The following is a 24,620-nucleotide window of genomic DNA, read 5'->3' on the forward strand; positions in this document are numbered from 1 at the left end:
TTTCTAAGATTAGGCTCACCAGCTCTCTGGGACAGTCCGGAAAGTGGATGTTGTGAAGTTTCGCTTAAGTCACTTACTCGGATTTTTAAGGAAAAAAAACGGATCTTCTCATTTAAGCCTCTAATGCTGGGATTTTGACTAACTCCTTCTTAGCCTTCAAAAATTCTTATTGTTTTAAGATTTTTATGGATGTTGTTTTTCTGATTCTAGTAAGGAAACTTTTTATACAATGGAGATATGGTACCTTAGCTCTAAAAGCTTTTACCAGTAATTGGTCAGCCTCTACTAATAAGTCATGCCCAGGATGTAGCTGTGACGTAGAGGATGAACTACATGTTCTCTTCTTCTGTCCAGCTTACATCAAATCTAGGAAGCATTGGCTGGTCCCACTATGTAGAAATATCGGTTTCAAAAATTGTTTACATGCTTTTAGAATCCTAAAGACTGATACGTCAAGTCCTATTGTATTTGCACTTTCTAAGTATCTGCTAGCCATGTGGTCTAAGTGGCGTCAATTAATTGATATTGAATGTTGAGGACCTGATATTCTCAAATTATTTTTACATGTAAAGATGGTTAATATTTTTCCATGGATTTTATCTTGACAACGTGAATGAACTCTGTATATAACGTTTTTTATCATGGGTTATTCTGTAGTCTTTTATGGCCAGAATGGCTGAAATAAAGAATTTTTTAATTGACTTGAAAATAATAAGTTCAGCTTTTTCACATTAAATAAAACATTCACCCATGCATCAGATACACTTGCTAAAAATACATTAGAAATAGAGTAAGGTATATTGGAGACAAATACAGCAATAATCTGGTCTCAAATAACTGTCCAAAAAGAAGAAACAGAGGAAAATATCAATAGTAATTGTTTCAAATCAGCTGGTTGTGTTGAACAATTCCAACAAGTGTCAGAAAAAGTCTATTGTATGTGAAAAAAAGTGTTTGCGTTGTGTTAGCTGCTTGGGATGATTTCCTAATTTTGATCCAATTCTTTTTCCAAATTGATATGGGTGAAGTGATGGAGAGATCCCTTTGCCATGCACATCAATACTGGATTTAGGTCTATCCATAGAAATACATTGTAAGTGTGAATAGGTAGTATATGCTTGAAAAATGATGCTCTGTAAAGGTATTCATCTGTTTCCAAAATTGGATGGCAGGAAAAAGAGGGTCTGAGCTTGTGTGAAAGAATGCATTGGATTTCGGAAATTTAAAAAGGATCATGATGATGACCATTGAATATTAAGTAATGTATTGAATTGAAGTTCGTTATATAAAATTGATTGGATTGAAAACATCTTCAAAAGATCATACAAATTTCAAACCCTCTATTCACATAGAGGTCAAGATTGTGCACAGGTGGATTTAATCCAATGTGTGTTGGACTATCGATTTAGTTTCATTACGCTCTGGATTAGTGAGCAATACCCCAGGAGCACATCAAGTTATAACCACATTTATTTAATGCAGTAAAAACTAGACGCTGTTCATGAGCACATATTTGCAAGTCTTGAATTTAGCCTTTTTCTAAAACTGTGTTTTTTAAAAACTATGGCAGGCCTATTTACTAGATAAGTTTACGAGGTTACCGTGATCTTATTCAAATGTGCAATACAGGTTTTAATGAACTATTAGAAGTATTAGCATCTATTAAGCTTGTATCAAGTGGTAATATATTTTCCATTTTTTGGGGGGGCTTTTGGGGTATGCTGTTCTCTTGATATCTTGTACATTATAAATGTTGCACTTTAGTCAGATTTGTTATGCAATATACTTTAACCCAGCTTCTCTGACTAATTTTTTTAAAATGTATATGGGTCAATATGTGCAAATGTGGTGAACAGTCCAATTGTTCTATTTTACCCTGCAACAATTTGCTCTAAAGCTCTATAATTTAATTAGTGTGACAAGTACTGTGTGGGGTTACACTGTCCACCTTGTTTGGGTTATGCTGGCTTTTTGATACTTCTGCACTTTATGAACTCTGTACTTTATTTTGGATTTGCCACGCAATATTTTTAATTAGTTGGTCAGATTGATTTTAAAAAGCATTTGCATTAATTTACATATGCGATACTTACCTTTGTTTAATGCTACTTTGAGATTATTCACTGCAAAGTTTCATAACATGGCTATTGTAACAGCACTGGATTTTATGATTGTATTTATACTATTTGATTTTTGCATTTTATCTATACTGTTTTTATGTGCACTTTAATGGTTATAGCAACCAATAAAGGATTTTGATTTGTTGGCTGATTGAAGTGTATGTAAAATTCAGCTGTAAAAACGTCTGGTACAGGAGCTTTATCCTTTTTAACGGAAAGCATTGCAAGGCAAAGTTCTGCATGTGTAATATGTGTTTATAAAGATGAAAAATCTATTTGAGAAGAGTCCGTTTTTTTAACTGAAACAAGTACAAGGGAAGATGTTCCGGTGTCTATAAGTTAGTATTGAATTTCTCAAATTGAGCTGAAAAACTGAATCCTTGTAGTAGGTAGTGTCAGTGTCATCTATAATTGATCCAATTAGTATTTTGTTATGCTTGATTTTAAAGTAATTTGCCAATAACTTCCCAGATTTGCTTTGACCTCCGTAGTACTGATTTGAGAAAGTAAGACTCTGCGTTGTCAGTAGATACCTTGCTGAATTGAAGCTTAGCATTAATGAGTTGTTGTAATGATTGCTGTGTGAAAGAAGTGTAATAAAAATGCTCAATTTCCGGAAAAAAATGTTTAGACTGGATCTTAGAAAGCCTTGTTTTCTTAGAAACAAAGTTGATGATGAAATCTCAGGTTGAGGTTTTGAATGCATCGAGTGCTCAATTTGCGCCGGTGGTTTCCGGTGCTCGGCACTGGCACGTAATTGTCAACACTGGCACTTGTGACAGCTGATAGCTGTTTGTATTATTTGGAGATGAGCAGGGCAACAGCTGTTTAATATTGAAAAGAACTAATGCAAGTTGCCCCACCATTCTTTGAGATTTTGGGCCTCTAACAGTCTGGATTTCCTCAGTTGTAGCAGTGTGATGGTTAGTAGCTGTATGGGTACCATCATTGGCAGGGTTATCAGGTGCTATGGGTGGTGCTAGCTGCAGCGGCCTCCTGACAAGTGCCCTAGCACTTATTTCTTTTGAAATTAGGCACTGAATGCATCCCATATGATGTAAAAAGGGTTATCCTCTGTATGGTTGAAATGGAAAAATTAGTTAAAGAAGGAAGTGGAAGAAGAGGTAAAAGTGGTATCCAACAGTAATGAATTATTAAAACCTCCATCTTTTGGGAGAGGTGGATTTAGGTAACATGTCATCAAATACAGAAACCGGAGCACAATTACAGATTAAGATGGAATCAATATCTACTGAGTTTAAGGATTGAGTGAGGTGATGTGAAATAAAACAATTATCTACTTGAAATTGTGTTTGGTGTACAGGGGACAAATATGTGTTCTCCCATAAGGTGGGATTGCATAATCGCCAAGCATCTGTTAGGTGACGTTGCTGGAGAGTACATACAAATGCTTTTTGTTTGTGATGTCATGAGATGAGGAGGAAAAGCATTCGTTACAACACATGTGTTTACAACTTATTCCATTACAACTCAAGTCTTTACAACAACGCGTTGTTACATTGCATGCCATTACAACGCAAGTTGTTACAGCGACTTGCTGTAGGAGGGGCGATGGAGTTTGGAATAATATAATTTGCTATTCCAACTCCAGTGTGTGCAACAGTAGGGAAGGTGTTGGATTGAAAATCCAATGACTTGCATTGTAATGGCATGCGATGTAACAACGCATCGTTGTAACGGCATGCATTGTAAACGATGCGTTATAAACGTTGTTTACCGATGAGGAGTGTCTGTCAAGAAATGGATCAACAAGTTGATTGCAGTCACCTACTAAACTAGATTATCATCTGGATATTCTAAAATGTCCTGCGAAATAGAAGACCAGAATAGACAGTCAAGCGCTTCAGGACAGTGTACATTGAAAAGAGTAATTAAAACCTTATTAATACTTAATTTGAGCAATATCCATTTTCCCTCTGCATTAATTTCCTGTGACACCAGTTAAGCATTAGGGAGATTGTGACATACAGTCATAACTCCATGTTTTTTACCATTACCTGGCAAGAAGAATTCTTCACCCACCCAACCTTTTCGCAGCTTAATAGATTCATTCTCTGAGAGATGGGATTTTTGCAGGAAAGCAATGTAAGCTTTGACAAATGAGTCAAGACTTTGACTTTTGATTAGGGAGTTCAAAACCCTGACATTTAAAGATACCATAGCCAAAACCATTGAGAAAAAACAGAGGGCTCGATTACTACTACAGCAGTTCTGTGGACAGCTGTAACTGTGTAGGCTGTGCAGGCACTGTCGCACTGGTGGTCTGACCCCCCGTTTACAAATTGGGCAGTTGGACTGCCACTGCACCACTGCAACAGCCAGGGATCAGAGGACACAATATGCTTGGCGCTACGGCCTTAATCTCACCAAGCATATTATGTGTTACTTCTCTGCCATGGTTTTCGTGGCGGTTCCTACTCCCTGAAAATTCTGGTGGAGAGAAAAGAAAGGGGGTCCTGTTCCCTCAGGGCCATGGGGTGCATGCAGGGTGGCACATATTGTGCCCTCCTGTGTGCATGCACCTCAGTATCTGCATGGCATGGACTGCACCAGTCCATGCTATGCAGGTACTCCCTTTGACAATCCTATTGCAGTGTCTATTTCATAGGCACGGCTGTGGGACCGCCAAAGAACCTCCTGCCAGTGACTGTAAAAGTCGTAATCTGGCAGGCACTGCACACACAGCTTAGGTGGTGTGGGAGTGGGGAAGCAGTATCGTGGTCCCACTCCTACACCACCAAACTCATAATCGGTCCCAGAGTGAAGAATACAATCAGACATGGTTTTAAAGGAAATAAATAGGAGTGATACAAGTAGTGAGAAAAATAACACAGTGAAAAAGAAGTAATGGAGTCATAGATTCAGAACAATATAGAGAAGAAAAATAAAGAAAAGGGGAGAACAACAAAAAGAAAGCAACTAGAGAAAAATAAAGTACATTAAAGACAGAAAAAAGGAAGATGTCAAAAAAATGACAAAAAGAGACACATACCTAACAATACTTTGATGAGGGTGAGGGGGAGACCACATGAAAAAGGCAGCGCGTCCGATCCTCAGAAGGAAGAAAGGCGCAAGTAGGGCAGTGGGATATGAAATGGGAGACGAGGGCATGCACAACAAGGAAACAATGCCTGTAATAGTAAAAACAATGAGGTATGTTAACCTAAGTAACACATAATATCTCTCAACATCACAATATTCGAAGAATACATAAGACAGCAATAATATGAGCACAACAGTACCACAAGATCTCTCAACTACAGATAAAGAACATGGGAGAATAAAGACAACAAATCATTTCAACAAATTGGTTGGTGCGGCGATGTCCATAGTCTCTTCTCTACTTGTTGCAAAAAAAGCCTTTAGATAATATTTCATAAGATGTTGTCTTGTTGTTTTACATGACTTTGAAAAGACATGAGTGAAAGAGCCCAAAGGAGCCTCCAAGAGAGTGGAGTATTGGTCTCATACTCAAAAAGTCTCTTTGCTGGTCTGCTATACTCTTGTCGTAGTCTTGGAAGAAGTATATGTTATGACCTGATCATGAAATATGTTTGAGATGCTTTGCAGTAGAAATGACCTGCATTGCAGTGTACTCATACAAAAAATAAGATGATTCCTCTAGGCTTCTTGGAAGTGGTAGAAGCAGTCGGACAATGGCCTAACCTCTGTACCCACTGAATGTTCAGTGGTGGCTCTGCTTCTAAATTTAATAGCTTAGATAATAAGGATTTAAAGAAAGAGAGAGGATTTGTCCCTTCTGACTTTTCAGGGAGACCGCAAATTGGAAGGTTATTCCTTTTGTTGTGATTTTCAAAGTCTTTGACCAGTTTCTTCACCGAAACGACCTGCGTCTGAAGAGAGTTCACTGTGTGAGAAGTTGCATTGAGATTAGTGATTTACTGCTCTGCAGTAGATAGCTGTTCTTCCATATGTGAGCATCCGTTACTGAGAGTTTGCAGCTTGGCTTTGGTTTCCTCCATATATGGGCCAAGGCCCTAATCTCTTCCAACAAAAGATCCATTGAGACAGTAGGGAAAGGCTTTGTAAGCAATGCAGGGTCTTTTTTAAGTCTCTTTATTGATGGCTTGTCAGGATTAGGCTGTGTAGACATGACAGTCAAAGCAGAAGAAGAAGCTGAAGTAGAACCTTTAGGCAAGGAAGATTTATCCACTGCTATATATGTCAAAAGCATAGGAGAGCGTTTGAACAATTTACCTGAAGAGGTCCTGAGGGATTGTTTAAGAGTTACTATTCTGCCCATAAGCTGGATTTGCTGCCAGAATTGGTGGGAAAGCAGAGGGATGCAGGCGGGTAGCACTAAAAGTTAGCACAAGGCCACAAGAATCAGTGTAGACAACTTAGGGTAGAAGTCGTATAGAAGGAAAAGTTTGTCATATATCCTCACATATTAGTCAAATAATAGCACAAAGTTAAACAATAGCCTCCATTGTGGCTATACAAAATGACCTCTGGCTGCAAAGCGTGGGATTTTTTTCCTTATGTAGACCAGAAAGCAGTTTTGATGAGGAGCAAGCACCTACATCAACTGAATTCTGTTCCAAAAAATTTGTCAAAATGGCGGGCACTTCTGAGGTAGTGATGCGCACAGCAGATATTACATGAAGCACGCCCTCCATAGCGCTAGAAAAGGTTGTGCAGCTGCTACTGCATATTACATCTCCTTATCTTACCTCGATGAGCAACTGTGACCCAGGAGGCAGCCACTGCCTCACCACTCCGAGCGCCATCATGGAGATGCCGCCAATCTTGACTGAGCGTCAAGCGGCCTCCAATCATATCAGCACTTAAATGGGCATCTTTTGAAAGTGTGTGATTTGAAGCTGGTACTTTTTATCCTTAATTGAACCAGGCAAGCTCTTGTGTTTAAGCAATGTTGCACCAAATCGTGATTTCTAAACTAAAAAAAAGAATTAGCTAGTAACGATACTGTGAATGAAATGTAGGGTTTTCTTTGGGCTCGAAATAAGGTTTAAGATGTGTGCCAGATTCTGAATAATCACAATCTTTCCATTCATATATATATACAAAACGAACAATGCTGAATTATGGCTCTGTAATAATATTGAGGTGAGAAGATAAGTAACCACTAGCCAGGCTTCTCCAACGAGTAGATCTTGAGCTACCTGTAGGTAGCTTGCCAATGTACAACCCAGCCTACTAAATTAGAAGCTTTTTAGTTGAATTTATACATCTATACCGAGATTGTAAAGCAATTGAATTACCAAAATATATTTGAAGCTAATATTTGAGTGATAAATCATGCAGAGTTGATGATTACTTATAATATCACCTTAGTGGCAGGGACTTTACAGCAATGGCTGTTATGTAATATCCATGTAGAGGCATTCCACATTGACAATTTGACAATTTGATATTATTGCTGATGATTATGACTGATAAATGGAGGTGGTCACTGCAGGTAATCCTGTATGTGGTGGACTCTAATGTAATCTTGTCTGGTGAAGTCACGGTACAAAACTAATATCAGTAGCTTGGGGGGATTTTTATTGAACATCAGTGGCAGAAAAGCAATAAAAAAGGATGGAGAACCCTGCTAACTAATCTGATAGCAGCTGGGCAGTACATTTTAAATGTATATTGGATTGGTGATATTGGAACAAAATATATATTAGGCAAAATTACAAAACACATGGAGAATAGCATGAATACTGATATAATCTGGATTTCTGGGCATCTGGAAAGCCTTCCCTGGAACCAACCGAGATTGGGACCAGATAAGCATTATTTTGTTTTAAATCTATGTGAGGGAGAGCACCCATCTGCGTGGCTATATATTATAACCCCTTCAGCAAGATCCTCAACACCTGCCCTCCTCTACCTCTGCTCCTACTTACATCCCTACTGTTGCTGCCAACTGCATTGGAATTGAGATGAGGCATGAGATCCTTATTTGCAATGCAGAAGAAAGCCTGTTTCTTCTCTCTATAGTGCTAGAAATATAACAGGAATATTTTATTTGGGTTGGTCCTGCCAAACATAGCTGACCCAAAACTAAGTGGCAATGTCACTTGACAATTGATCATATTTGCAGACTTCAGGCTATCATTAAAAGCCAAAAACTACACCCCCACCATGCACAGTTTTCTCATCAAATGTTTCATTGCAATGATGCCGTAGAAGATGTCATGAGTGATGTAATATGTGGTCATGAGTGATGCAATATGTGGGGTAATTAGCAGTGCATGGTAATGGTGAAAGCTATAGTTACCTAAGGGCATGAGTTATAGTTATTTGAGATAACTATTACTTTAACTGCCGAATTTCTATCGTTTTGTGTGTGCAAAATCTGAACCTAACTATAACTTCCCTGTAACTCTTGTTTTATCAGTGAATTTCTATTGTGTTGAATGCTATTTCCAAACTATAGTGAATTTCTAGAGTTTTTTTTCATGTACAGTAATATTTCGTTATCATACCCTAATCCAACAGTCACCAAGCATGGCCTTCAACCGTGCATGACGAGTGTTAGCCACGGGGCCTGGCCTGTGGTCAGGCCAGCAACTAACGGCCCAAATGCAGCCAACACTATGCTGCTCATGACCCTCAGCCCTGAGCAGTGGGGGTTGTCCACAAGACCTGCATACTAAATCAGCATACGTTAATTCAACCACTGCCTCGAATAGCCTTTGGTCAGGTCCTGAAGGCAACCTCTTCCATGCAGCCAGCCTCACACTACACACCGTACATGGATGTGTGGTTCTCGGGGTCATTGAGTGGATTTATCAGGGGCAACATAGGTGCGTGAGAGACTGGGTGAGTGACTGTATGGGTGTGTGAGTGTGTGAGTGGGTGTGTGAGTGGTTGTGTGGGGGTGTGAGCGTGACAGTGGTTTAACTACATATGTGTGAGAGTGGGTGTGTAAGGGTCTGTTTGGGTTTGTGTGTGGCTGTTTAAGTGGCTATATGGACATGTACGTGGCTGAGTGAGTGCTTGTTTGGGTCTGTATGGGTGTGTGAGTGGTGGGTGGTTATGTGCTGGTGTGAAAGAGTGTGTGAGTGGGTCTGTGAGTGGGAGTATTTTTTTTATTGAGTCTTGATCTGCAGATCTGTCGTAGATTCACACAGCGGGCAGTGTGTGAGTGTCTGTATGGGTGTGTAAGTTGGTCTATAAGTGTCTCTGTTGGGTTGTGAGTGGGTCTGTGAGTGGTTCTCTGGGTTTCTAAGTGGATGTATGGGTGTGTGAGAGGGTATATCTGTGACTGTATCGGTGTGAGAGTGTGTAGGTGGGTTTGTGAGTGGGTGGATTTTTTTTTATTGGGGTCTGGATCCATGGATCCATCATGGTTACACATGGAAGGAGCATGCTGAGCACTGCAGTGGATTTCCGGATCCTCGGGCGCCCAAATCAAAAATGCATTTTGCCAATTTTTTGCCCATGAGGCATCACTCACAGACCCCCTCTATTTGTCCCATGGGGTCATGCTACCTCTACCGTGAACCCTTCTATCAGTTTTAATTTAAGTCCTGATACTCAAAATGGTGGCTGCAACTTTCCTCTCAGGTTGCATTGGTGTTGGCGTTTGGATTCTCGTCTCTGGATGTGCATCAATCTTTTTTCTTTAATAGCTCCAAAACTACTGAACAGATGTACACCAAAAAGCACAGTTTCTGGACCACAATCAAGCTTTCTGCCATATTTGGTACAAATCCTTTGAGAGGTTCAGGCTGTTGTAGTGTCGAAAATCCATATGAGTAATTGCTTGGGTAAAATACATTTTGGGATCCCCCTTTTTCTCTGCCCCACTTGACAACTCCCCCTGAAACTTTCCAGACAGATGAAGTAGGCATGGGCGGAAAATCCGTTCCGCTCGCGGATTTTGCGGATTTTCGGGAAATCCGCAATCCGCGAGATTCGCGAATCTCCCGCAAAATCCGCAAATCCGCGAGCAGCGGATTTTGCTCGCACTGCTCGCACTGTTCGCGTGAATTCGCGCCCCGCGAATAAGTGCAAAATTGCAGAAATACGATCTTAGCAAAACTGAAAGTAACTACTTACCAGGTTCAAAAGTTCAGGCTCATCATTAGTAGCCATTTCCTGTAGTGCTTCCTAAGGGGCCCCTCCAGAGTTCAGTTGCCAGTTGAAACTATTATGTGACCCTGCTCTGAACCTCAGAATAGTTACACATATGCCACAAAGGTCCTGAATTACAGCTAAGGGAGACAAGCAGGAGCCAGGCTGGAAGTTAAAATCCATTAATCAGCCCCTAATTCATTATTGTCAGTTGGGGCAGGGCAGGTGTTGTAACTAATTTTGCAACAATGAAAGCACTTAGCAAGTGCAAAAGATCACTAATCAGGGCGCACTAAGGAAGCAGGTGCCAGCTAAAAAAATATTCTGTGACACATTAATCAGCCCCAAATTAATTCAGGTCACTTGAGGTAGGGAAGGTGTGCTTTGCTTTGCCGAAAATAATGTACACTGGACAACCAGAGGGTGTGGTGATGAAACAGAGGGTGGCATGGGTGGGCCAGAGGGTGGCATGAGTAGTCAGAGAGTGGCAGTGGTGACAGAGAGTGGCAGTGATGAAGAAGAGTGTCCCAAACAGGCTGGACACGTAGAAACAACAAGTTCGCAAAACTTGCGACCCGACAGGTAAGTTCGCAAATTGCGAAATTGTAAAAACCCTCGCGAACTGGCAGAAACACGGGCAAACACAAAAAAAAAAAAATCCGCAAATTCGCGGGAATTCGCGGATTTTGCGGATTGCGAATCCGCAAATCCGCAAAATTCGCGAACGCGAGATCCGCAAAATTCGCTCATGCTTAAGATGAAGTAAGTGGCAAACTAGTTTTGAAACTTTTGTGGAGATTCAGGAAATGGCACTAAATTTATATAAAAAATAGTTTCATATGGAAACTAGGTCCCAAATATAACTACCTACTAGCAACCATCAGTAGGTGATGTGTACCTGTGTGTGTGAGTGTGTGAGTGTATATATATATATATATATATATATATATATATATATATATATATATTTCTGCACGCTCGCTCGCATCCAAGAAAGCAGACGGCACTCGGAGCTGGATACTTTTTCGGTTTATTGACAGACCCCCGTCACCCCATCAAAAGACAAACGCGTTTCGCCGTGAAACGGCTTCCTCAGTGTCAATTGTGCATTGTAAAAAATCGCCATTTAAACTCCAACTCTTGTTAACAATAGAAAGAGGACTAAGCCCAACAGTACATGGAAATAGCGGCAGACATATTGTAAAGTGCTAATGTTTACTGATTCTCTATGCAGCATAGGAGAAATGGCGATCAATAAAGTGCTCGTGCATTAAAAAAACAAAGAAGGCAAAAACTTCCCTTCGTGATATGTTTAGACATTCTTTGGCTCACAAACAACTTAAAGAGAAAACGCTTTCGACCAGTTGAAATCATGATATGTACAATTATACATTGTATCAATATAAATATATATATATTGTGATACTTTTAAATTCAAGATGCTGATAATAAATATCATTAAGTGTGCCCCGCAAAGATGATCTATAAGGGGAACCACGTAATTCACTGAAGGGAAATGTAATTGTAATTCAACCTTCTTTACACAATCATATATCAAAGTGCATCGTGCACATATGGTCTTTCTCTTTCATGTTGTTTTGTACATGTGTGTGAGTCCATAAGTGGCTATAATGCCATGGATGGGCATGTTTGTTTTTTGTTTTTGTACATCTCGCCCTGTGTGGGCATGTGACTCCCTGATATAAGTACATTGTTGACATATATACTGTGTGCAGGGATGAATGCGGCAGATGATGTTATCATATATTATTTTCAGAAGTTGCACATCATTACTTGTAAAGAGATACCTCTATAGATCAATCCAGATGTACCCAAAGTTCCTCATCATTGTTGAGACCTGTCGGTTTCATTGTTTGAAGGTCTATGATGTATTTGGATTCCATAGCCCTGAGGGTTCTGATCTTGTCGCCACCTCTTTCTTGTCTTCCTAGTTGATCAATTAAATAGAATGACAAGAGATCCCTGTTGCTGTTATGGTGGGTCTCGAAGTGGCGTGCCACCGGGTAGTTCTTATCCCTGTTAGTGATGGCACGCATGTGCTCCAAGATGCGCTTTTTTGCTGGATTGATGGTACTGCCAACGTATCTCTTGGAGCACGGACAAACCAGAATATATACAACGAATTCCGAGTTGCAATTCAGGAATTTCGTGATATTCCTGGTTGGTCGTGGGTCTTTCGGTCTACCCTCATATTTGGTCTTCTTCTGGCTATACTTGCACGCTTTGCAGTGCATGCAAGGATAAAAACCTTGTATGGGTTTGGATCTGGACGCTATAGGGGGCTCAGTGTAGTGACTCCTAGTAAGATGATCACCGAGTGACTGGCAACGTCTGTATGTGATCAAGGGTCTAGGCGATATTCTGTTCTTCAAGATGTTATCTGTGGTCAGAATATGCCAGTTGTTATTGAAGATTTGGACCAATTCTTTTGATCTCATGTTGTAAGTTGTTATCATCCTTGTTGTTAATTCTGTCTCTGCCTGTTTGTTCTTGATTACCAGGAGGTCTTTTCTGTTTTTCTGTTCCACTTTCTTTGAGGCTACTGCTAAAGATGTTTTGGAGTAGCCCCGTTCTCGGAATCTAGATATCGCTGCTTCTTGTGCATCTAGGAAATCGCTGATTTCAGAGCAATTCCGTTTGATGCGTAATAGTTCGCCATAAGGGATGTTTTTCACCATTGATTTAGGGTGGTGACTGGCAGCGTGAAGTACGGCATTTCCTGCCGTGGGTTTGCGGTAGAGTTTAGTTTGTATACTACCCCCTGCCGCAAATACCTCTAAATCTAGATAGTGGACTGACCTCTCACTTATTTCACTGGTAAACCTCAGGTTTAGACTGTTGTTGTTGAGCGCTGCCACAAACCTCTCAGCCGAGGGTCTGTCGCCCCGCCACACAACAAACAGGTCATCTATGTACCTTGTCCAGACCATAATATGGTCAAGACAGTACTCGTTGGTCCCCCCCAGGCCACGTGCTTCTCCCACCAGCCCACGAAAAGGTTCGCGTAGCTGGGGGCGAAGCACGTGCCCATGGCGGTCCCCCTGATTTGACGGTATAATGTACCTGCAAACAGAAAGATATTGTTAAAGAGACAGAATTCAGTCATTCTCAGTAACATGCGATTATGTTGGTGAAATTGCATGTTCTTCTTTTTTAAGAACCATTCGATCGCTAGGAGTCCATCTTGGTGTCCTATGGACGTATACAAGTTTGCAACGTCTAGAGTAATGAATAACATCTCAGTGTCCCAGTGTATCCCATCAATTATCCTCAGGAAGTCTTGTGTATCCCTGACGAAAGATGGAAGATCCTTGACGAATGGAGAGAGGTAGTTGTAAATGAATCTAGAGGTTGCTTCCAAGAGACTGCCAATTGAGGAGACGATTGGTCTTCCTGGAGGGTGCCTGATGTCTTTGTGCACCTTCGGCAGGTGGTAAAATGTGGGAATGATTGGATGTTCGCAATATAGATATTCGTATTCATTCTTGCTCAACATGCCATCATCTCGCCACATTTTCAACAGTCCATGGTATTCTAAGACACATTGCTCAAAGTCTTTCTTGTTAATCGTCTCGTAGCAGTCTCTATCCTCCAGTTGTCTGAGGGCCTCTAGTTTGTATCGATTTTTGTCAAAGATAACTATGTTCCCTCCCTTGTCTGAGGGTTTGATCTCTATTGAGTTATCTTCCTTGAGCGATCTTATGGCTTGCCACTCCATACTTGAGATGTTAGAATTTTTACTTGAAATTTCCACTTTTTGGGCAGCTAATTTCTCCAGGTCCTGTAAAACCGCATCATTGAAGACATCAATGGCGTCATGTGTGGCATGAGGTAGGAATCTCGACTTTTTCTTGAGGTTACTAGGATCCCGTTTTTGTATGATTTCTTCCCTCCTGAATACCTCACTTGAGCTCGGTAGGTCTTCAGTGCCGGCTAAGGAGTGTGTGATCTGGAGGAGGGGCAGATCTTCGTCGATGAGATCATTAGTTGTTCCGTCGATAGAGCCAGTATTCGTTGCTGGGTCTGGTGATGGACGATTAGCATAGATTTTATCCAGTTTTAATTTTCGAACAAATTTGAAGATATCAATCCTCGTTTCCACGGGGTCAAATTTGGCAGTTGGGCAGAAAGTCATACCCCTACTCAGTACTCTTTCCTCATGGGTCGTGAGTTTTCTCTGAGAGAGGTTTATTATGGTGTTTTCTTGCTTTAGCGTCTTCCCCTCCTGCCCCTGCTTCGGGTCATCATGGGTGCAGTATCTTGAGCGGCCCCTTCTGCCCCGTCTGGTTTTCCTCCTTTTTTTGTAGATTTTTTCGCCTTCTGAGGTGGGGGACGCTGTCTTGTCTCCTGCAGGACCTGAAATTCGTCTAAAAAAAAAAAAAAAAAAAAAAAAATATATATATATATATATATATATATATATATATATATATATATATATATATATATATATATATTACATACTGGCGGTCGCCAGTAGATAGTTATAGTTAGGATTTTTTTCAATGCAAAATCTCAAAATTCTATTTGAAATAACTTTGGCGCCGGTTGACGAATCTGCCTGAAAATTTCCTCAAATTTACCTCGTGCAGCTCCGGTCCTTTATTAAAAGTTTGGGGGGGATTCGTCAAGCAGGGGCCGAGATAAAATGGGGTCCCAAAACGTGTTTTCCCCATGTTAATTTCCATATGGCGGTCAAACTCACTTTTAGCCCGAACGGCTGAATGGATTACCACCAAACTTGGCAAAATTGTAGGGACTGGTAGCCCAATGTGCTTTTGCTATGTCTCAAGATATGTGCTCCAGTGGATTTTGAGTAATTAAGGTTCAAAAAAATACATATATCTATGGCAGCACCCTGGTACGCGCACCGGGGAGCGCTCCGGGCGCGCCACGCGAGGTGCGCACGGAAAGCTGATTGGCTCTCGGGTGTCTGTAAACATTCAAAGCAGTCCGGAGCGGCCGCCATCTTGTGTCTCGGTAGGATCGAGACACAAGAGGTGGAAAAAAAAAGGGGGAAATGACCATAAGGGGGCAGGGATAGACCCCCCTGACCCCCTAGGTTTGATGTGGGGGCCATAAAAGGGCCCAGCGGGGCAAAAAAACATTTTTTATTGATTTGCGCGGGGGAGCGCCCGGTACGCGCACCGGGGAGCGGACCATTGGGAAAAAAGAATGACAGAGTTTTTAAAAAATGTAGCCTTTTTTTATAAATTGGAGGTAGTTCTAAAAAGAACTGTTTTTTTTCTTCTTTTTGTTGTTTTATATTTTTTTATTGTTTTTTTGAACATTTTTAACTTTTTTTTGTATTTTTCATGGGGAGAAACGAAAGAACAGGGAATTGAAAATGGCTCCACTGGAGCAAAAAAAAAAGAAAAGAAATCATTAGGGTTTATTGGGGCATTTGTGGTTGTCCCCAGCAAGGACGATGAGCTTTACGCTCTGTTCTCCGTAGGAGATGGTCTTCCCACAATATTTACAGGTTTTTCAGAAATCTGCAAACTGTGGCTGAATGCAAGGCATCGTCTCTCTTGCCTCTTGTCCCGACGGAGTGCGTTGCTTTCTTTTCGAGGTGGTGCTTGTAGTTTGGGGAGGGTTTCTGGCCAGTTCCCTCATCTCTGCAGCAGAATAGTTTATTGGATGCTTGCGCTGCATGTGTCTAATCATTGTGTTGTTTCCGAATGAATATTTTTTATTAGGGTTCCCCCTAGAAAGTTCCATGCCACAGATTAGGCTAGTCACCTTGGCTGCATTTACTTTTTTCTTCCCCTCAGGGATCGAAAAAAACCTCCCATATAATGTGTGGTCTTGGCTGGTATGGGGTATTGTCTTCTTCAAGCCATCTTCTCCTCCCCTCCTCCTCCTCCTCCTCATCTTCCTCCTCTTGTTGACCACCAATGTAATCTTGTGGTGGTCCTCCTGGTGGTTGTGGTGGTGGTGGTGGTGGTGCAGATGCACCAGCTGCTGCTTCTACTGAAGCCATTACATAGATCAAAAAGGTACAGAGAGGTACAATCAGGTCTTCCTCAGTCAAAGGACAAAGTCAGAATAAGGAAAAAAGGTGGGGTCTTTCATCATTTGAAAAAAAAAAAGGCCTGAACCAATGAGAAGTGTTATTTTCAGGTCACAAGACCAGGGATTTCATCATTATGAAACTAAAACTGTTCTGCACCAATTAAAAGTGTTATTTTCAGGTCACATGACCGACGCGCTTACGCGCCCCGGGTCGCGTCACGTAAGCGCGTCGGATGTTCACGTTGCACGAGCGTATTCGCTCAAGTGCTTCCGGGTGCGCTTATGCCGTGCGTATCACGCGGACGCGGCTACGCGATACGTCACAATCATGTTTTCGTTCGCGACATTGGCGCTAACGGGACGCTTCCCGGTTCGCGCACCGGGGCGCTTCAAACGACTACGCTCTCCGGGGCGCTCACCGGGGCGTGCCCCGGGAGCGCTCCAGGGTCAAAAAAAAAAATAATAATTTTTTAATATACAAATAAAATATAGAATTCAATCATTTTCAAAAATATTACATTTCATAGCTATAGACATTTTCTATTAACCAAATTTTGAAATTCAAAGAAAAAAAACATAGGTTTGGGGCCTTATATATAGTTAGGAATTAGCATTTAAAAAACCTATGAAATTCACTGAAAAAACCATAGGTTTCACACCAGTTATAGTTAGGAATTAGCATTTAAAAAACCTATTAAATTCACTGAAAAAACCATAGGTTTCACACCAGTTATAGTTAGCTGGAAATTTTACTGACAAAAAACCATTGAAATTCCACGTTATAGTCAGTTGGACTCACTATAACTTGCGCGTGTAATGCACTGCTGATGACGTCACATATTACATCACTCATGACATGGTCAGTGACATCACTCATGACATCACTGATGACACCATCTTTGTGACAGAGTGACAGACCTCCTTTCAGTGTAATGTAACCCTTAAAACACATATTCGAAAATAGAAATTAACATTTTCAAAAAAATGGAGATATCCATACCAGTTACAACAACCAATTCAGTAATACCACCATCTATATACACATCCACTCATTCACCAACAGTTCTATATAGTCACTCATACATATACTCACTCATCATATGTAGTGATACACCTATACATCTTGTTACACACCGACAGTCATCCAAAAGTTACTCACACACATACTCACACATGCAAATAATCTATTGAACATCCATTTATTTGCATATACAACTATACACACACTACCACCTTACTTCTAAGGAAACTTACACATACTTACTCTCTTAAACAATCACTTATAGAAACACATACTTATTTAAACAGGAACTCTTACAATCTCACATATACTCACTTATAAACATCAATACTCACATATACTAGATTAAAACATATGTCGTTACTGATAAAGACACTAGTGAGACAGTCATTCACTCACTAACACACACATATACACACTCATCCACCCATACAGTCCTGCACATATGCTGTCTTCAAAACACATACAAACAGTGAGTCAGTCATTGATGCATCTATGTGCTAAGTAATACCCCCACTAAACCATACAGAGACTCATACTGATACTAAAAAACATCTAATAACCCATATACACACACACATGTAGCTGCTCACCAACCCATGCAGCCAATTATACACAAAGTGAAACACTGATACATATATTTAAATATTTAAACATTACTCACTAATATATGTATTCACTAAGATGCACTTAATAAGCCAGTTAACCAATCAATTTTCTTTTTAAAAAAACATTCATTAAAACACTTATTTAAACATTTATTCTTCCATCGACCTTTACATATACATATATAAAACATATTTATTTTTCAGAAAGACACACATTCACTGGATGGTGTCATCAGTGATGTCATGAGTGATGTCACTGACCATGTCATGAGTGACGTAATATGTGACGTCATCAGCAGTGCATTACACGCGCAAGTTATAGTGAGTCCAACTAACTATAATGTGGAATTTCAATGGTTTTATGTCAGTAAAATTTCCAGCTAACTATAACTGGTGTGAAACCTATGGTTTTTTCAGTGAATTTAATAGGTTTTTTAAATGCTAATTCCTAACTATAACTGGTGTGAAACCTATGGTTTTTTCAGTGAATATATATATATATATATATATATATATATATATATATATATATAGGAGACACCACTAAACAGATGGTGAACTGCCTTTAATGCGAGGAAACACAGTCAGGTGAAAAGACAATGCTTACTCCACAAAGCAGAGCCCAACGCGTTTTGAGCACTCCTGTGCTCTTGATCACGGGTGCCATGAAGGCGAAATACTATGTCCCTTATTGATGTTTACTACCATTGTGTTTTGTATTTTAATCCGAAAAAAATGATGGCTCGGCATCGTGAACAAGGAAGCATGACTTCCGAAACGCGTTGATGTATATCGTCAAGACATAATAAACTGAGTGTTTTTTAAACCCCTACCGCGAAGTGCCGGATGATTGTCCATTACGTCTTTGGATGTTCTTATATTCGATATTGAGCAATGTGGCGGAACGTTGCTGAACCGGCACCTCCAGCGTTCTGGCAGCATGCCAGTGTAAACCGTCGAACTTTGGAGGAAAACGAAGACAGGCGTGTCCCCAGTGAATGCCTCTAACTACAAATCTGAAGCTGAGGAGTGAGTGGACGGCTGCTGTTTGCAGGTAATCTGGAGGTTGGAGGATCGCAGAGTCTCAGTGAGTCAGCGCGGCGTCAGAACTCCAATTAAGTTGTGGTATACTTCTTGAGGCAACGGGAGCTGGGCTGAGACACCCTGTGTAGTGCATTAACAATTGTGCGCAAACTTTATGCTTTGGATGACAGAGCAGCTGCAATCAAGTGGATTAACTTGGTAGGACGTCACCAGTCCCAATATGAGTGACGAAGAATGTGCAGCTAGGGAACAAGAAGCCCTAAAACTCTTTGAGGAAGTAGAACGACCAGTACAGAAGGAAAGAGGGACGGCTGCCCCAATTGGCAATACAGATTTAAATAAACAATTACAAAACTATGAAAAGTTGAAAAAGAGTGAAATCTCACGTTGGTGGGAAGTGGCATCCCTACGGAAATATCTGCAAGTGGGACGTGTCCCACGTGGACTCAGAATTATGATCACCCCTCTTATGAAAACCCTGACATTGAAATGCTTGGAGAGTGGGCGGAGAATAGTGCAGCCAGCTCAACCAACATGATACATATTCTAGTGAAATACGCGGAGAAAGAACGCTTGCAAGTGGTAGCAAAGATTAAAGAACTAAATGAAATCCTTGATAAAAACGATGATAAAACAAGAACTAACAAATTTAAGACTGATTTGAAAGGCAGACTGGAAAAATATGAGAAACGCATAACAGATAGAAAGGCGACGAAATTCGTAAGAGATCGTATTGATTACGAATCTGGAGAATCTACACCTTCGCCAGGAAGTTTGACATGACAAGGCATTTGAAAATCCACAGTGGATGCATCGACCAGCATACTGCCTCACAAAGCGAAGTCAGTTCAGGTACCGGTTCTAAGCAAGAATCAGACGACCCGGGTAGTAGAGGATCTAGGGATGTACGGCTGCCTGTCGCAGAGGAATTCCGTTTTATGTTGATGGAGCAACAATCGAACCATCGCACAGGAAGAGGAAGGGGTTGGGGAAGAGGCTGAGGATGAGGAGACAAAGAAGAGGAGGCAGGGGTACAGGAGGAGCGCAAGGCTGGCAAACAAAAAGATCGTTGCGCTCGAACACGAATAAATAATTTAGAAACTGACAGATAATGCAACAATAATAAACTTGAGTTCTGTGTAGTTAACAGAGGTTGAGGAGAAGATATTACAATTAGGCCTATCTTTCTGCGACAATAAAGAATATAATTATCCTAATAGCAGAATGGACCTATATCGTTACATCTGAAAACTCAAGCTATCTAAGTTGCATGCGGGTCACCAGGAAATTAATCTTCAAGCCCAGGAACAGACTTGTGTATCCAATAAAAATACAGCATTCCTCAATGTTAATGATATACCGGCCTTGGAGGACATGATTTTATTACTTAATGATACAAGTCAGATTGATAGTGAGAATCTGACTGGGATGGGAACTGGTCTGGATAAAAGTGATCATACACCATTTAGAGCACCATCAAGATTTTTACCTCAATCAGTGAGAGACAATCTGGATATTTTTGCAGAAAATGTGACCAGAGATCTTAAAAACGTATACTCTGTAGAAAATCAAAGAAAACGGAAAATGGATCCTAAGAAAGCTCTATTTCATAAGAAACTACAAGAAGAAGATGGACTCCTGATTAAACCATCAGATAAAGGAGGGAATATTGTTTCATGGAGGAGGGAGCAGTACAAGAAAGAAGCACTTAGTCAACTGCAGGTTTGTAGTTGCTATAGCAGGATCAGTCCAAAGGAATATGGAAAGGTAATGGTGGAATTCTTTGGGAGACTAGATACCTGGAAAGATGAGGGACTTTTAAGCTGGGATGAGTACAAGTTTATCAAAAGAGAAAAACCAGTAATCCCAGTATTTTACATGCTCCCTAAAATACATAAAAACCCCACTAGTCCACCAGGGAGACCTATTATTTCTTCTTGCAGTAGTTTATTTGAAAATGCTTAACGTTACATAGATTTCATATTCGTTGGGATGACGAGACCATGGTATTGTTGACATTAGATATATCTACTTTATATACTAGTATTAGACATACCGATTGCTTAAGAGCAAGTGAACACTTTCTTAATAGAAGACCAGCACGGCTTGCCTCCCAGAACAGGATGATTTTAGAGCTTATGGAATGGTGCCTCACAAAAATATTTTTCTCTTTGGTGATGACTTCTTCCTGCAGGAACGGGGAACCGCCATGGGCACCTGTTTTGCCCCAAGTTATGCCAACTTACATCTTGGCTGGTGGGAGGAACGGGTGCTCGGAGGCGGTCCCCAGTGGACTGAACATGTCCTGTTGTGGGTTTCGTTCATCTTCGTGCTGTGGCAGGGCACTGAGTCAGACATCGAGCTATTTATCAATGACCTTAATCAAAATTCTTTAAATTTTGAATTTGTAGGTAACTACAGTAAAACCACAATAGACTTCCTGGATATCCGGATTAAAACCCTTGATGGTAAGCTAGAGACAACTACATTCCGGAAGGCCACTGCTGCAAATTCAGTTCTCCATGCAGACAGTGCTCATCCTGCTGCGCTTATTAGGAGTATTCTATTTGGAAAATACTATAGAGCTAGGAGAACTTGTAGCAGTGAGGAAGAATATGACAGGACAGAAAAAGAAATGACTCAGAGATGCATCCTACGGGGATACCATCGAGATATGTTGAAAGGGGCGTCAACCAAAGCTAGAAATCTGGAGAGACAAAAGATTCTATTTGAACCTTTTAGAACAAAACAAGAAACAGGAACAGAGTAAACATGTGGTGAACCATGACAACTCTAGATTTATAACCACCTTCAATGTAAAGCACAGGGAAATTAGATCTATCCTGAACAAGCACTGGTATCTTGTGAAAAGCGATCCGGTATTGGGTACTAGAGTAAAAAGAAAGCCAGAAGTTACATATAAAAGATCTAAATCCCTTAAAGACCTGATTGTTAAAAGTGAATTTTCTGAAAAAGAGAAGGGCATCTCGAATTGGTTACAACAGAATCCTGGTTTTAAAAAGTGTGCTAAATGTAAGGCTTGCCAACATGGCATGAACCGTACAGATTTTAGATTTTTTTTAACAAAACTGTAACCATTTGAAGCTTTTTGACTTGTAAAAGTAGTTCTGTTGTGTATTTGCTACAGTGCTCCTGTCCCAAAATATATATAGGAAGCACCACTTTGCCTGTGCACCAACGAATCCTTCAACACAGGCGAGCGATTGTTAATTAAGACAGAACATATCCCATTGCTAGACATTTTGAGTCCCATCACCAAAGTAACCCTGTGACCCTGCAGTATACATGCATAGCAGAAGTCCCCAAGAAAAAGAGAGGGGGAGACAGAGAAAGAGCACTCCGGAAACTAGAAACATATTTTATTCTAGAGTTTAACTGTATGGAACCGTATGGGCTCAACGTAGATGAGGACCTTTTTACTTTTCTGTCTTGATGTTTTTGATGAAGAGTTAGAATAAGAGAATATGCACTGAAAACCATGGATTGATTGTTTTTAAACTATTTTTTACAGTGGTAGTATTTTGTCATATGAAGTGAGAGAACTCATGCCATTCAGTTGGTGAGACTAGTTCATTTGATTTAGGAACAAGTATGCATTAGCACTTTATGAGATTATTGTACTGTATTATATGGATTTTAGAAATTAAGAAGAGTGAAATATTTAGATAGAGAAATGTTATCTTGTTTACATATACATTTGCACGTTATTTCTATATCATGGTACTGTATTGAAGTTTTGTTTACATTAAGTGGAGTGATATGTTTACATTGAAAAGTTATCATTGTTTACACAAGCACAAGTACTTTAAAGGTGCCGGATAAAAATTTGCACTTTACAAGCTAAATTTTAATAAGATTTTTTTAAACTGACTTTTAATTTGATATATAGAATGATCTGTTTCTTAATTGTATATAGGTCATGAGATATTATATCCATGGACGGTTATACTTCATAGTGCACAAACTTGGAGTTAGTTGAATAATGACTGTACAATGCATTTTTGTACTACTGCACTGGCACTTTGAATTTGTTTGAACTGGCACCCAACAGATATAGGCACTAGCCATTGCACTTAAAAAAATTGCTAATAAAGATATCAAAAAGCTGAAATGGCCAAATTTCTCAATGCACTTGCACTTTTGAACTTTTCCATTGTATAATTTACAATTGCGAAGTAACTTGGGTTTTGTTATAAATGTATAAAAATGAGGAATTGTTTTTCCCAATTAATAATTGTGGATAATGGTTATATAATTCCATGCATTCAAACTAATCATTTGAGAGTTGAGAACCAGTAGAAGTAAGCCTCAATGAGATATACTTGTGAATACTGACAGTAACACATTTAAAGATGGCCACCACATTGTATGGGACAAAGGCTTAATGGCGAAATACTATGTCCCTTATTGATGTTTACTACCACTGTGTTTTGTATTTTAATCAGAAAAAAATGATGGCTCGGCATCGTGAACAAGGAAGCATGACTTCCGAAACGCGTTGATGTATATCGTCAAGACATAATAAACTGAGAGTTTTTTAAACCCCTACCGCAGAGTGCCGAATGATTGTCCATTATGTCTTTGGCTGTTCTTATATTCAATATATATATATATATATTTGTTATTGTTGCATGTGAACAAGGGCTTTTCAAGCCCGAAACGCGTAGTGCCCTCTTGCCTACCGACAATTTTGCAATAAAGAAAGTACCTGTGAAGCGCATTTGGTGGTCCGTCTCCTCTGTTGCCTTGCCGATCTGACTACCGTCTGACTCGGAAGTGGTGTTGTTTGGAGTTTTCGGATATATATATATATATAAACACTTAGATTTGTCAAGAGCACAAGGCTATTCTTCAGAAACTGATAACGTGAGGCTTAGAGGCAACTTTGCCCATTCAAAAACTGCACTTTGTAGTACTTTTTCTATTAGTATAGTAGTACTACAAAATGGGGAATATTTATCACTAAAGGTGTGGATTTTGGGAGGTGTAAGGAAGGGTTAAGTCAGGGCTAGGGAGGGGTACAGGGAGGGGCATGCATTGCACACAAACATAAAAGAGTAAGCCCACTCCTATTCACAAACTGTACCTCTACAGTTACTAGTGCCAAAAGGGACCCACAAAAGTAGTAAATGCACTCCATTTCAGAGTTAAAGTAAGTTCAGCACCACACATAGCCATCAGAGGTACTGCAACAACATTCCTTAGAATAAAATGGGGTCTTAAAAAAGACCCCTATAGGAAATCATCTTCAAATATTTAATTCTATTTTTATATTATACATCACTTTTCATAATTATTATTAATTAATGAAAGATATCTATTTTTACTGTTAGTGGGATTCTTTTTGAAATTTGAACCACAGAAAATAATTATATTTTAAATTCAAAGCATTAATGAAGTAGTATTTCTTCTTTTGTTCTACTTCTAACTTAAATATATAAAAATGATTTAAAAAAATATTTAACCTGAACATAAGTTTTCCAAGTTTAAAAAACGTTTTTACTTTTCCCTTTCCCTTACTACAAAGACCCTCTGCGGCCTTGAGAACTCCCTATTGTGAATTGCCAATATACTTTACCTTACGGAGAACTCTGTCACCGGATTCCGGGTCATAGATCTCCCTTGTACTTTACAATAGGAAGATCTCCATCCCTGTCATGTGATCTGGAAAATGTGAAAAATGTGTTATGGTTG

At 40.0% G+C, this 24,620-nt stretch overlaps 1 protein-coding gene across 1 annotated transcript in view; it reads left to right on the plus strand.

The window, feature by feature from the left end:
* FSTL4 (follistatin like 4) overlaps positions 1-24,620 on the plus strand; it is a 2,088,981-nt gene that overhangs the window by 1,763,816 nt on the left and 300,545 nt on the right. The window lies entirely within an intron of this gene.

Source organism: Lissotriton vulgaris, chromosome 7 (genome assembly GCF_964263255.1).
Source record: "Lissotriton vulgaris chromosome 7, aLisVul1.2, whole genome shotgun sequence".
NCBI lineage: Eukaryota > Metazoa > Chordata > Amphibia > Caudata > Salamandridae > Lissotriton > Lissotriton vulgaris.